The following is a 12285-nucleotide window of genomic DNA, read 5'->3' on the forward strand; positions in this document are numbered from 1 at the left end:
TATCTGCCACTGTGCAGGAGAATCCGTATCGGTGTTCGAGTGTTCGAACCGTAATGCGCAAGAAATGGTACCGAAACCCCGTATTTACATATCTGCCACTGTGCAGGAGAATCCGGATAGGTGTTTGAGTGTTCGAACCGTAATGCGCAAGAAATGGTACCGAAACCCCGTATTTACATATCTGCCACTGTGCAGGAGAATCCGCATAGGTGTTCGAGTGTTCGAACCGTATTGCGCAAGAAATGGTATATAAACCCCGTATTTACATATCTGCCACTGTGCAGGAGAATCCGTATAGGTGTTCGAGTGTTCGAACCGTAATGCGCAAGAAATGGTATGGAAACCCCGTATTTACATATCTGCCACTGTGCAGGAGAATCCGTATAGGTGTTCGAGTGTTCCAACCGTAATGCGCAAGAAATGGTATGTAAACCCCGTATTTACATATCTGCCACTGTGCAGGAGAATCCGCATAGGTGTTCGAGTGTTCGAACCGTAATGCGCAAGAAATGGTATGTAAACCCCGTATTTACATATCTGCCACTGTGCAGGAGAATCCGTATAGGTGTTCGAGTATTCCAACCGTAATGCGCAAGAAATGGTACCGAAACCCCGTATTTACATATCTGCCACTGTGCAGGAGAATCCGTATAGGTGTTCGAGTGTTCGAACCGTAATGCGCAAGAAATGGTACCGAAACCCCGTATTTACATATCTGCCACTGTGCAGGAGAATTCGCATAGGTGTTCGAGTGTTCGAACCGTAATGCGCAAGAAATGGTAGGTAAACCCCGTATTTACATATCTGCCACTGTGCAGGAGAATCCGCATAGGTGTTCGAGTGTTCGAACCGTAATGCGCAAGAAATGGTACGGAAACCCCGTATTTACATATCTGCCACTGTGCAGGAGAATCCGCATAGGTGTTCGAGTGTTCCAACCGTAATGCGCAAGAAATGGTACCGAAACCCCGTATTTACATATCTGCTATTGTGCAGGAGAATCCGTATAGGTGTTCGAGTGTTCGAACCGTAATGCGCAAGAAATGGTACCGAAACCCCGTATTTACATATCTGCCACTGTGCAGGAGAATCCGGATAGGTGTTTAAGTGTTCAAACCGTAATGCGCAAGAAATGGTACCGAAACCCCGTATTTACATATCTGCCACTGTGCAGGAGAATCCGCATAGGTGTTCGAGTGTTCGAACCGTATTGCGCAAGAAATGGTATGTAAACCCCGTATTTACATATCTGCCACTGTGCAGGAGAATCCGTATAGGTGTTCGAGTGTTCGAACCGTAATGCGCAAGAAATGGTATGGAAAACCCGTATTTACATATCTGCCACTGCGCAGGAGAATCCGTAGAGGTGTTCGAGTGTTCGAACCGTAATGCGCAAGAAATGGTACGGAAACCCCGTATTTACATATCTGCCACTGTGCAGGAGAATCCGTATAGGTGTTCGAGTGTTCGAACCGTAATGCGCAAGAAATGGTATGTAAACCCCGTATTTACATATCTGCCACTGTGCAGGAGAATCCGTATAGGTGTTCGAGTGTTCGAACCGTAATGCGCAAGAAATGGTACGAAAACCCCGTATTTACATATCTGCCACTGTGCAGGAGAATCCGCATCGGTGTTCGAGTGTTCGAACCGTAATGCGCAAGAAATGGTAGGTGAACCCCGTATTTACATATCTGCCACTGTGCAGGAGAATCCGCATAGGTGTTCGAGTGTTCGAACCGTAATGCGCAAGAAATGGTACGGAAACCCCGTATTTACATATCTGCCACTGTGCAGGAGAATCCGCATAGGTGTTCGAGTGTTCCAACCGTACTGCGCAAGAAATGGTACCGAAACCCCGTATTTACATATCTGCCACTGTGTAGGAGAATCGGCATAGGTGTTCGAGTGTTCTAACCGTAATGCGCAAGAAATGGTATGTAAACCCCGTATTTACATATCTGCAACTGTGCAGGAGAATCAGCATAGGTGTTCGAGTGTTCGAACCGTAATGCGCAAGAAATTGTATGTAAACCCCGTATTTACATATCTGCCACTGTGCAGGAGAATCCGTATAGGTGTTCGAGTGTTCGAACCGTAATGCGCAAGAAATGGTACCGAAACCCCGTATTTACATATCTGCCACTGTGCAGGAGAATCCGGATAGGTGTTTAAGTGTTCAAACCGTAATGCGCAAGAAATGGTACCGAAACCCCGTATTTACATATCTGCCACTCTGCAGGAGAATCCGCATAGGTGTTCGAGTGTTCGAACCGTATTGCGCAAGAAATGGTATGTAAACCCCGTATTTACATATCTGCCACTGTGCAGGAGAATCCGTATAGGTGTTCGAGTGTTCGAACCGTAATGCGCAAGAAATGGTATGGAAACCCCGTATTTACATATCTGCCACTGCGCAGGAGAATCCGTAGAGGTGTTCGAGTGTTCGAACCGTAATGCGCAAGAAATGGTACGGAAACCCCGTATTTACATATCTGCCACTGTGCAGGAGAATCCGTATAGATGTTCGAGTGTTCGAACCGTAATGCGCAAGAAATGGTACCGAAACCCCGTATTTACATATCTACCACTGTGCAGGAGAATCCGTATAGGTGTTCGAGTGTTCGGACCGTAATGCGCAAGAAATGGTACCGAAACCCCGTATTTACATATCTGCCACTGTGCAGGAGAATCCGTATAGGTGTTCGAATGTTCGAACCGTAATGCGCAAGAAATGGTATGTAAACCCCGTATTTACATATCTGCCAATGTGCAGGAGAATCAGCATAGGTGTTCGAGTGTTCGAACCGTAATGCGCAAGAAATGGTATGTAAACCCCGTATTTACATATCTGCCACTGTGCAGGAGAATCCGTATAGGTGTTCGAGTGTTCGAACCGTAATGCGCAAGAAATGGTACCGAAACCCCGTATTTACATATCTGCCACTGTGCAGGAGAATCCGTATAGGTGTTCGAGTGTTCGAACCGTAATGCGCAAGAAATGGTACCGAAACCCCGTATTTACATATCTGCCACTGTGCTGGAGAATCCGGATAGGTGTTCGAGTGTTCGAACCGCAATGCGCAAGAAATGGTACGGAAACCCCGTATTTACATATCTGCCACTGTGCAGGAGAATCCGTATAGATGTTCGAGTGTTCGAACCGTAATGCGCAAGAAATGGTACCGAAACCCCGTATTTACATATCTACCACTGTGCAGGAGAATCCGTATAGGTGTTCGAGTGTTCGGACCGTAATGCGCAAGAAATGGTACCGAAACCCCGTATTTACATATCTGCCACTGTGCAGGAGAATCCGCATCGGTGTTCGAGTGTTCGAACCGTAATGCGCAAGAAATGGTAGGTAAACCCCGTATTTACATATCTGCCACTGTGCAGGAGAATCCGCATAGGTGTTCGAGTGTTCGAACCGTAATGCGCAAGAAATGGTACGGAAACCCCGTATTTACATATCTGCCACTGTGCAGGAGAATCCTCATAGGTGTTCGAGTGTTCCAACCGTAATGCGCAAGAAATGGTACCGAAACCCCGTATTTACATATCTGCCACTGTGCAGGAGAATCCGTATAGGTGTTCGAGTGTTCGAACCGTATTGCGCAAGAAATGGTATGTAAACCCCGTATTTACATATCTGCCACTGTGCAGGAGAATCCGTATAGGTGTTCGAGTGTTCGAACCGTAATGCGCAAGAAATGGTAAGGAAACCCCGTATTTACATATCTGCCACTGCGCAGGAGAATCCGTAGAGGTGTTCGAGTGTTCGAACCGTAATGCGCAAGAAATGGTACGGAAACCCCGTATTTACATATCTGCCACTGTGCAGGAGAATCCGTATAGGTGTTCGAGTGTTCGAACCGTAATGCGCAAGAAATGGTACCGAAACCCCGTATTTACATATCTCCCACTGTGCAGGAGAATCCGTATAGGTGTTCGAGTGTTCGAACCGTAATGCGCAAGAAATGGTACCGAAACCCCGTATTTACATATCTGCCACTGTGCAGGAGAATCCGTATAGGTGTTCGAGTGTTCGAACCGTAATGCGCAAGAAATGGTATGTAAACCCCGTATTTACATATCTGCCAATGTGCAGGAGAATCAGCATAGGTGTTCGAGTGTTCGAACCGTAATGCGCAAGAAATGGTATGTAAACCCCGTATTTACATATCTGCCACTGTGCAGGAGAATCCGTATAGGTGTTCGAGTGTTCGAACCGTAATGCGCAAGAAATGGTACCGAAACCCCGTATTTACATATCTGCCACTGTGCAGGAGAATCCGTATAGGTGTTCGAGTGTTCGAACCGTAATGCGCAAGAAATGGTACCGAAACCCCGTATTTACATATCTGCCACTGTGCTGGAGAATCCGGATAGGTGTTCGAGTGTTCGAACCGTAATGCGCAAGAAATGGTATGTAAACCCCGTATTTACATATCTGCCACTGTGCAGGAGAATCCGTATAGGTGTTCGAGTGTTCGAACCGTAATGCGCAAGAAATGGTATGTAAACCCCGTATTTACATATCTGCCAATGTGCAGGAGAATCAGCATAGGTGTTCGAGTGTTCGAACCGTAATGCGCAAGAAATGGTATGTAAACCCCGTATTTACATATCTGCCACTGTGCAGGAGAATCCGTATAGGTGTTCGAGTGTTCGAACCGTAATGCGCAAGAAATGGTACCGAAACCCCGTATTTACATATCTGCCACTGTGCAGGAGAATCCGTATAGGTGTTCGAGTGTTCGAACCGTAATGCGCAAGAAATGGTACGGAAACCCCGTATTTACATATCTGCCACTGTGCAGGAGAATCCGTATAGGTGTTCGAGTGTTCGAACCGTAATGCGCAAGAAATGGTACCGAAACCCCGTATTTACATATCTCCCACTGTGCAGGAGAATCCGTATAGGTGTTCGAGTGTTCGAACCGTAATGCGCAAGAAATGGTACGGAAACCCCGTATTTACATATCTGCCACTGTGCAGGAGAATCCTCATAGGTGTTCGAGTGTTCCAACCGTAATGCGCAAGAAATGGTACCGAAACCCCGTATTTACATATCTGCCACTGTGCAGGAGAATCCGTATAGGTGTTCGAATGTTCGAACCGTAATGCGCAAGAAATGGTATGTAAACCCCGTATTTACATATCTGCCAATGTGCAGGAGAATCAGCATAGGTGTTCGAGTGTTCGAACCGTAATGCGCAAGAAATGGTATGTAAACCCCGTATTTACATATCTGCCACTGTGCAGGAGAATCCGTATAGGTGTTCGAGTGTTCGAACCGTAATGCGCAAGAAATGGTACCGAAACCCCGTATTTACATATCTGCCACTGTGCAGGAGAATCCGTATAGGTGTTCGAGTGTTCGAACCGTAATGCGCAAGAAATGGTACCGAAACCCCGTATTTACATATCTGCCACTGTGCTGGAGAATCCGGATAGGTGTTCGAGTGTTCGAACCGTAATGCGCAAGAAATGGTACGGAAACCCCGTATTTACATATCTGCCACTGCGCAGGAGAATCCGTATAGATGTTCGAGTGTTCGAACCGTAATGCGCAAGAAATGGTACCGAAACCCCGTATTTACATATCTACCACTGTGCAGGAGAATCCGTATAGGTGTTCGAGTGTTCGGACCGTAATGCGCAAGAAATGGTACCGAAACCCCGTATTTACATATCTGCCACTGTGCAGGAGAATCCGCATCGGTGTTCGAGTGTTCGAACCGTAATGCGCAAGAAATGGTAGGTAAACCCCGTATTTACATATCTGCCACTGTGCAGGAGAATCCGCATAGGTGTTCGAGTGTTCGAACCGTAATGCGCAAGAAATGGTACGGAAACCCCGTATTTACATATCTGCCACTGTGCAGGAGAATCCTCATAGGTGTTCGAGTGTTCCAACCGTAATGCGCAAGAAATGGTACCGAAACCCCGTATTTACATATCTGCCACTGTGCAGGAGAATCCGTATAGGTGTTCGAGTGTTCGAACCGTATTGCGCAAGAAATGGTATGTAAACCCCGTATTTACATATCTGCCACTGTGCAGGAGAATCCGTATAGGTGTTCGAGTGTTCGAACCGTAATGCGCAAGAAATGGTATGGAAACCCCGTATTTACATATCTGCCACTGCGCAGGAGAATCCGTAGAGGTGTTCGAGTGTTCGAACCGTAATGCGCAAGAAATGGTACGGAAACCCCGTATTTACATATCTGCCACTGTGCAGGAGAATCCGTATAGGTGTTCGAGTGTTCGAACCGTAATGCGCAAGAAATGGTACCGAAACCCCGTATTTACATATCTCCCACTGTGCAGGAGAATCCGTATAGGTGTTCGAGTGTTCGAACCGTAATGCGCAAGAAATGGTACCGAAACCCCGTATTTACATATCTGCCACTGTGCAGGAGAATCCGTATAGGTGTTCGAGTGTTCGAACCGTAATGCGCAAGAAATGGTATGTAAACCCCGTATTTACATATCTGCCAATGTGCAGGAGAATCAGCATAGGTGTTCGAGTGTTCGAACCGTAATGCGCAAGAAATGGTATGTAAACCCCGTATTTACATATCTGCCACTGTGCAGGAGAATCCGTATAGGTGTTCGAGTGTTCGAACCGTAATGCGCAAGAAATGGTACCGAAACCCCGTATTTACATATCTGCCACTGTGCAGGAGAATCCGTATAGGTGTTCAAGTGTTCGAACCGTAATGCGCAAGAAATGGTACCGAAACCCCGTATTTACATATCTGCCACTGTGCTGGAGAATCCGGATAGGTGTTCGAGTGTTCGAACCGTAATGCGCAAGAAATGGTATGTAAACCCCGTATTTACATATCTGCCACTGTGCAGGAGAATCCGTATAGGTGTTCGAGTGTTCGAACCGTAATGCGCAAGAAATGGTACGGAAACCCCGTATTTACATATCTGCCACTGTGCAGGAGAATCCGCATCGGTGTTCGAGTGTTCGAACCGTAATGCGCAAGAAATGGTAGGTAAACCCCGTATTTACATATCTGCCACTGTGCAGGAGAATCCGCATAGGTGTTCGAGTGTTCGAACCGTAATGCGCAAGAAATGGTACGGAAACCCCGTATTTACATATCTGCCACTGTGCAGGAGAATCCGCATAGGTGTTCGAGTGTTCCAACCGTAATGCGCAAGAAATGGTACCGAAACCCCGTATTTACATATCTGCCACTGTGCAGGAGAATCCGTATAGGTGTTCGAGTGTTCGAACCGTAATGCGCAAGAAATGGTACGGAAACCCCGTATTTACATATCTGCCACTGTGCAGGAGAATCCGCATAGGTGTTCGAGTGTTCGAACCGTAATGCGCAAGAAATGGTACGGAAACCCCGTATTTACATATCTGCCACTGTGCAGGAGAATCCGCATAGGTGTTCGAGTGTTCCAACCGTAATGCGCAAGAAATGGTACCGAAACCCCGTATTTACATATCTGCCACTGTGCAGGAGAATCCGTATAGGTGTTCGAGTGTTCGAACCGTAATGCGCAAGAAATGGTACGGAAACCCCGTATTTACATATCTGCCACTGTGCAGGAGAATCCGGATAGGTGTTCGAGTGTTCGAACCGTAATGCGCAAGAAATGGTAGGTAAACCCCGTATTTACATATCTGCCACTGTGCAGGAGAATCCGCATAGGTGTTCGAGTGTTCGAACCGTAATGCGCAAGAAATGGTACGGAAACCCCGTATTTACATATCTGCCACTGTGCAGGAGAATCCGTATAGGTGTTCGAGTGTTCGAACCGTAATGCGCAAGAAATGGTACCGAAACCCCGTATTTACATTTCTGCCACTGTGCAGGGGAATCCGTATAGGTGTTCGAATGTTCGAACCGTAATGCGCAAGAAATGGTATGTAAACCCCGTATTTACATATCTGCCAATGTGCAGGAGAATCAGCATAGGTGTTCGAGTGTTCGAACCGTAATGCGCAAGAAATGGTATGTAAACCCCGTATTTACATATCTGCCACTGTGCAGGAGAATCCGTATAGGTGTTCGAGTGTTCGAACCGTAATGCGCAAGAAATGGTACGAAAACCCCGTATTTACATATCTGCCACTGTGCAGGAGAATCCGCATCGGTGTTCGAGTGTTCGAACCGTAATGCGCAAGAAATGGTACCGAAACCCCGTATTTACATATCTGCCACTGTGCAGGAGAATCCGTATAGGTGTTCGAGTGTTCGAACCGTAATGCGCAAGAAATGGTATGTAAACCCCGTATTTACATATCTGCCAATGTGCAGGAGAATCAGCATAGGTGTTCGAGTGTTCGAACCGTAATGCGTAAGAAATGGTATGTAAACCCCGTATTTACATATCTGCCACTGTGCAGGAGAATCCGTATAGGTGTTCGAGTGTTCGAACCGTAATGCGCAAGAAATGGTACCGAAACCCCGTATTTACATATCTGCCACTGTGCAGGAGAATCCGTATAGGTGTTCGAGTGTTCGAACCGTAATGCGCAAGAAATGGTACCGAAACCCCGTATTTACATATCTGCCACTGTGCTGGAGAATCCGGATAGGTGTTCGAGTGTTCGAACCGTAATGCGCAAGAAATGGTATGTAAACCCCGTATTTACATATCTGCCACTGTGCAGGAGAATCCGTATAGGTGTTCGAGTGTTCGAACCGTAATGCGCAAGAAATGGTACGGAAACCCCGTATTTACATATCTGCCACTGTGCAGGAGAATCCGCATCGGTGTTCGAGTGTTCGAACCGTAATGCGCAAGAAATGGTAGGTAAACCCCGTATTTACATATCTGCCACTGTGCAGGAGAATCCGCATAGGTGTTCGAGTGTTCGAACCGTAATGCGCAAGAAATGGTACGGAAACCCCGTATTTACATATCTGCCACTGTGCAGGAGAATCCGCATAGGTGTTCGAGTGTTCCAACCGTAATGCGCAAGAAATGGTACCGAAACCCCGTATTTACATATCTGCCACTGTGCAGGAGAATCCGTATAGGTGTTCGAGTGTTCGAACCGTAATGCGCAAGAAATGGTACGGAAACCCCGTATTTACATATCTGCCACTGTGCAGGAGAATCCGGATAGGTGTTCGAGTGTTCGAACCGTAATGCGCAAGAAATGGTATGTAAACCCCGTATTTACATATCTGCCACTGTGCAGGAGAATCCGTATAGGTGTTCGAGTGTTCGAACCGTAATGCGCAAGAAATGGTACGAAAACCCCGTATTTACATATCTGCCACTGTGCAGGAGAATCCGCATCGGTGTTCGAGTGTTCGAACCGTAATGCGCAAGAAATGGTAGGTAAACCCCGTATTTACATATCTGCCACTGTGCAGGAGAATCCGCATAGGTGTTCGAGTGTTCGAACCGTAATGCGCAAGAAATGGTACGGAAACCCCGTATTTACATATCTGCCACTGTGCAGGAGAATCCGCATAGGTGTTCGAGTGTTCCAACCGTACTGCGCAAGAAATGGTACCGAAACCCCGTATTTACATATCTGCTACTGTGCAGGAGAATCCGTATAGGTGTTCGAGTGTTCTAACCGTAATGCGCAAGAAATGGTATGTAAACCCCGTATTTGCATATCTGCCACTGTGCAGGAGAATTCGTATAGGTGTTCGAGTGTTCCAACCGTAATGCGCAAGAAATGGTACCGAAACCCCGTATTTACATATCTGCCACTGTGCAGGAGAATCCGTATAGGTGTTCGCGTGTTCGAACCGTAATGCGCAAGAAATGGTACCGAAACCCCGTATTTACATATCTGCCACTGTGCTGGAGAATCCGGATAGGTGTTCGAGTGTTCGAACCGTAATGCGCAAGAAATGGTATGTAAACCCCGTATTTACATATCTGCCACTGCGCAGGAGAATCCGTAGAGGTGTTCCAGTGTTCGAACCGTAATGCGCAAGAAATGGTACGGAAACCCCGTATTTACATATCTGCCACTGTGCAGGAGAATCCGTATAGGTGTTCGAGTGTTCGAACCGTAATGCGCAAGAAATGGTACCGAAACCCCGTATTTATATATCTACCACTGTGCAGGAGAATCCGTATAGGTGTTCGAGTGTTCGAACCGTAATGCGCAAGAAATGGTACCGAAACCCCGTATTTACATATCTGCCACTGTGCAGGAGAATCCGTATAGGTGTTCGAGTGTTCGAACCGTAATGCGCAAGAAATGGTATGTAAACCCCGTATTTACATATCTGCCAATGTGCAGGAGAATCAGCATAGGTGTTCGAGTGTTCGAACCGTAATGCGCAAGAAATGGTATGTAAACCCCGTATTTACATATCTGCCACTGTGCAGGAGAATCCGTATAGGTGTTCGAGTGTTCGAACCGTAATGCGCAAGAAATGGTACCGAAACCCCGTATTTACAGATCTGCCACTGTGCAGGAGAATCCGTATAGGTGTTCGAGTGTTCGAACCGTAATGCGCAAGAAATGGTACCGAAACCCCGTATTTACATATCTGCCACTGTGCTGGAGAATCCGGATAGGTGTTCGAGTGTTCGAACCGTAATGCGCAAGAAATGGTATGTAAACCCCGTATTTACATATCTGCCACTGTGCAGGAGAATCCGTATAGGTGTTCGAGTGTTCGAACCGTAATGCGCAAGAAATGGTACGGAAACCCCGTATTTACATATCTGCCACTGTGCAGGAGAATCCGCATCGGTGTTCGAGTGTTCGAACCGTAATGCGCAAGAAATGGTAGGTAAACCCCGTATTTACATATCTGCCACTGTGCAGGAGAATCCGCATAGGTGTTCGAGTGTTCGAACCGTAATGCGCAAGAAATGGTACGGAAACCCCGTATTTACATATCTGCCACTGTGCAGGAGAATCCGCATAGGTGTTCGAGTGTTCCAACCGTAATGCGCAAGAAATGGTACCGAAACCCCGTACTTACATATCTGCCACTGTGCAGGAGAATCCGTATAGGTGTTCGAGTGTTCGAACCGTAATGCGCAAGAAATGGTACGGAAACCCCGTATTTACATATCTGCCACTGTGCAGGAGAATCCGGGTAGGTGTTCGAGTGTTCGAACCGTAATGCGCAAGAAATGGTATGTAAACCTCGTATTTACATATCTGCCACTGTGCAGGAGAATCCGTATAGGTGTTCGAGTGTTCGAACCGTAATGCGCAAGAAATGGTACGGAAACCCCGTATTTACATATCTGCCACTGTGCAGGAGAATCCGCATCGGTGTTCGAGTGTTCGAACCGTAATGCGCAAGAAATGGTAGGTAAACCCCGTATTTACATATCTGCCACTGTGCAGGAGAATCCGCATAGGTGTTCGAGTGTTCGAACCGTAATGCGCAAGAAATGGTACGGAAACCCGGTATTTACATATCTGCCACTGTGCAGGAGAATCCGCATAGGTGTTCGAGTGTTCCAACCGTAATGCGCAAGAAATGGTACCGAAACCCCGTATTTACATATCTGCTACTGTGCAGGAGAATCCGTATAGGTGTTCGAGTGTTCTAACCGTAATGCGCAAGAAATGGTACCGAAACCCCGTATTTACATATCTGCCACTGTGCAGGAGAATCCGGATAGGTGTTCGAGTGTTCGAACCGTAATGCGCAAGAAATGGTATGTAAACCCCGTATTTACATATCTGCCACTGTGCAGGAGAATCCGTATAGGTGTTCGAGTGTTCGAACCGTAATGCGCAAGAAATGGTACGGAAACCCCGTATTTACATATCTGCCACTGTGCAGGAGAATCCGCATCGGTGTTCGAGTGTTCGAACCGTAATGCGCAAGAAATGGTAGCTAAACCCCGTATTTACATATCTGCCACTGTGCAGGAGAATCCGCATAGGTGTTCGAGTGTTCGAACCGTAATGCGCAAGAAATGGTACGGAAACCCCGTATTTACATATCTGCCACTGTGCAGGAGAATCCGCAAAGGTGTTCGAGTGTTCCAACCGTAATGCGCAAGAAATGGTTCCGAAACCCCGTATTTACATATCTGCTACTGTGCAGGAGAATCCGTATAGGTGTTCGAGTGTTCTAACCGTAATGCGCAAGAAATGGTACCGAAACCCCGTATTTACATATCTGCCACTGTGCAGGAGAATCCGGATAGGTGTTCGAGTGTTCGAACCGTAATGCGCAAGAAATGGTATGTAAACCCCGTATTTACATATCTGCCACTGTGCAGGAGAATCCGCATAGGTGTTCGAGTGTTCGAACCGTAATGCGCAAGAAATGGTATGTAAACCCCGTATTTGCATAT

Source organism: Camellia sinensis, chromosome 11 (assembly GCF_055761805.1).
Source record: "Camellia sinensis isolate YWXY chromosome 11, ASM5576180v1, whole genome shotgun sequence".
Taxonomy (NCBI): Eukaryota; Viridiplantae; Streptophyta; class Magnoliopsida; order Ericales; family Theaceae; genus Camellia; species Camellia sinensis.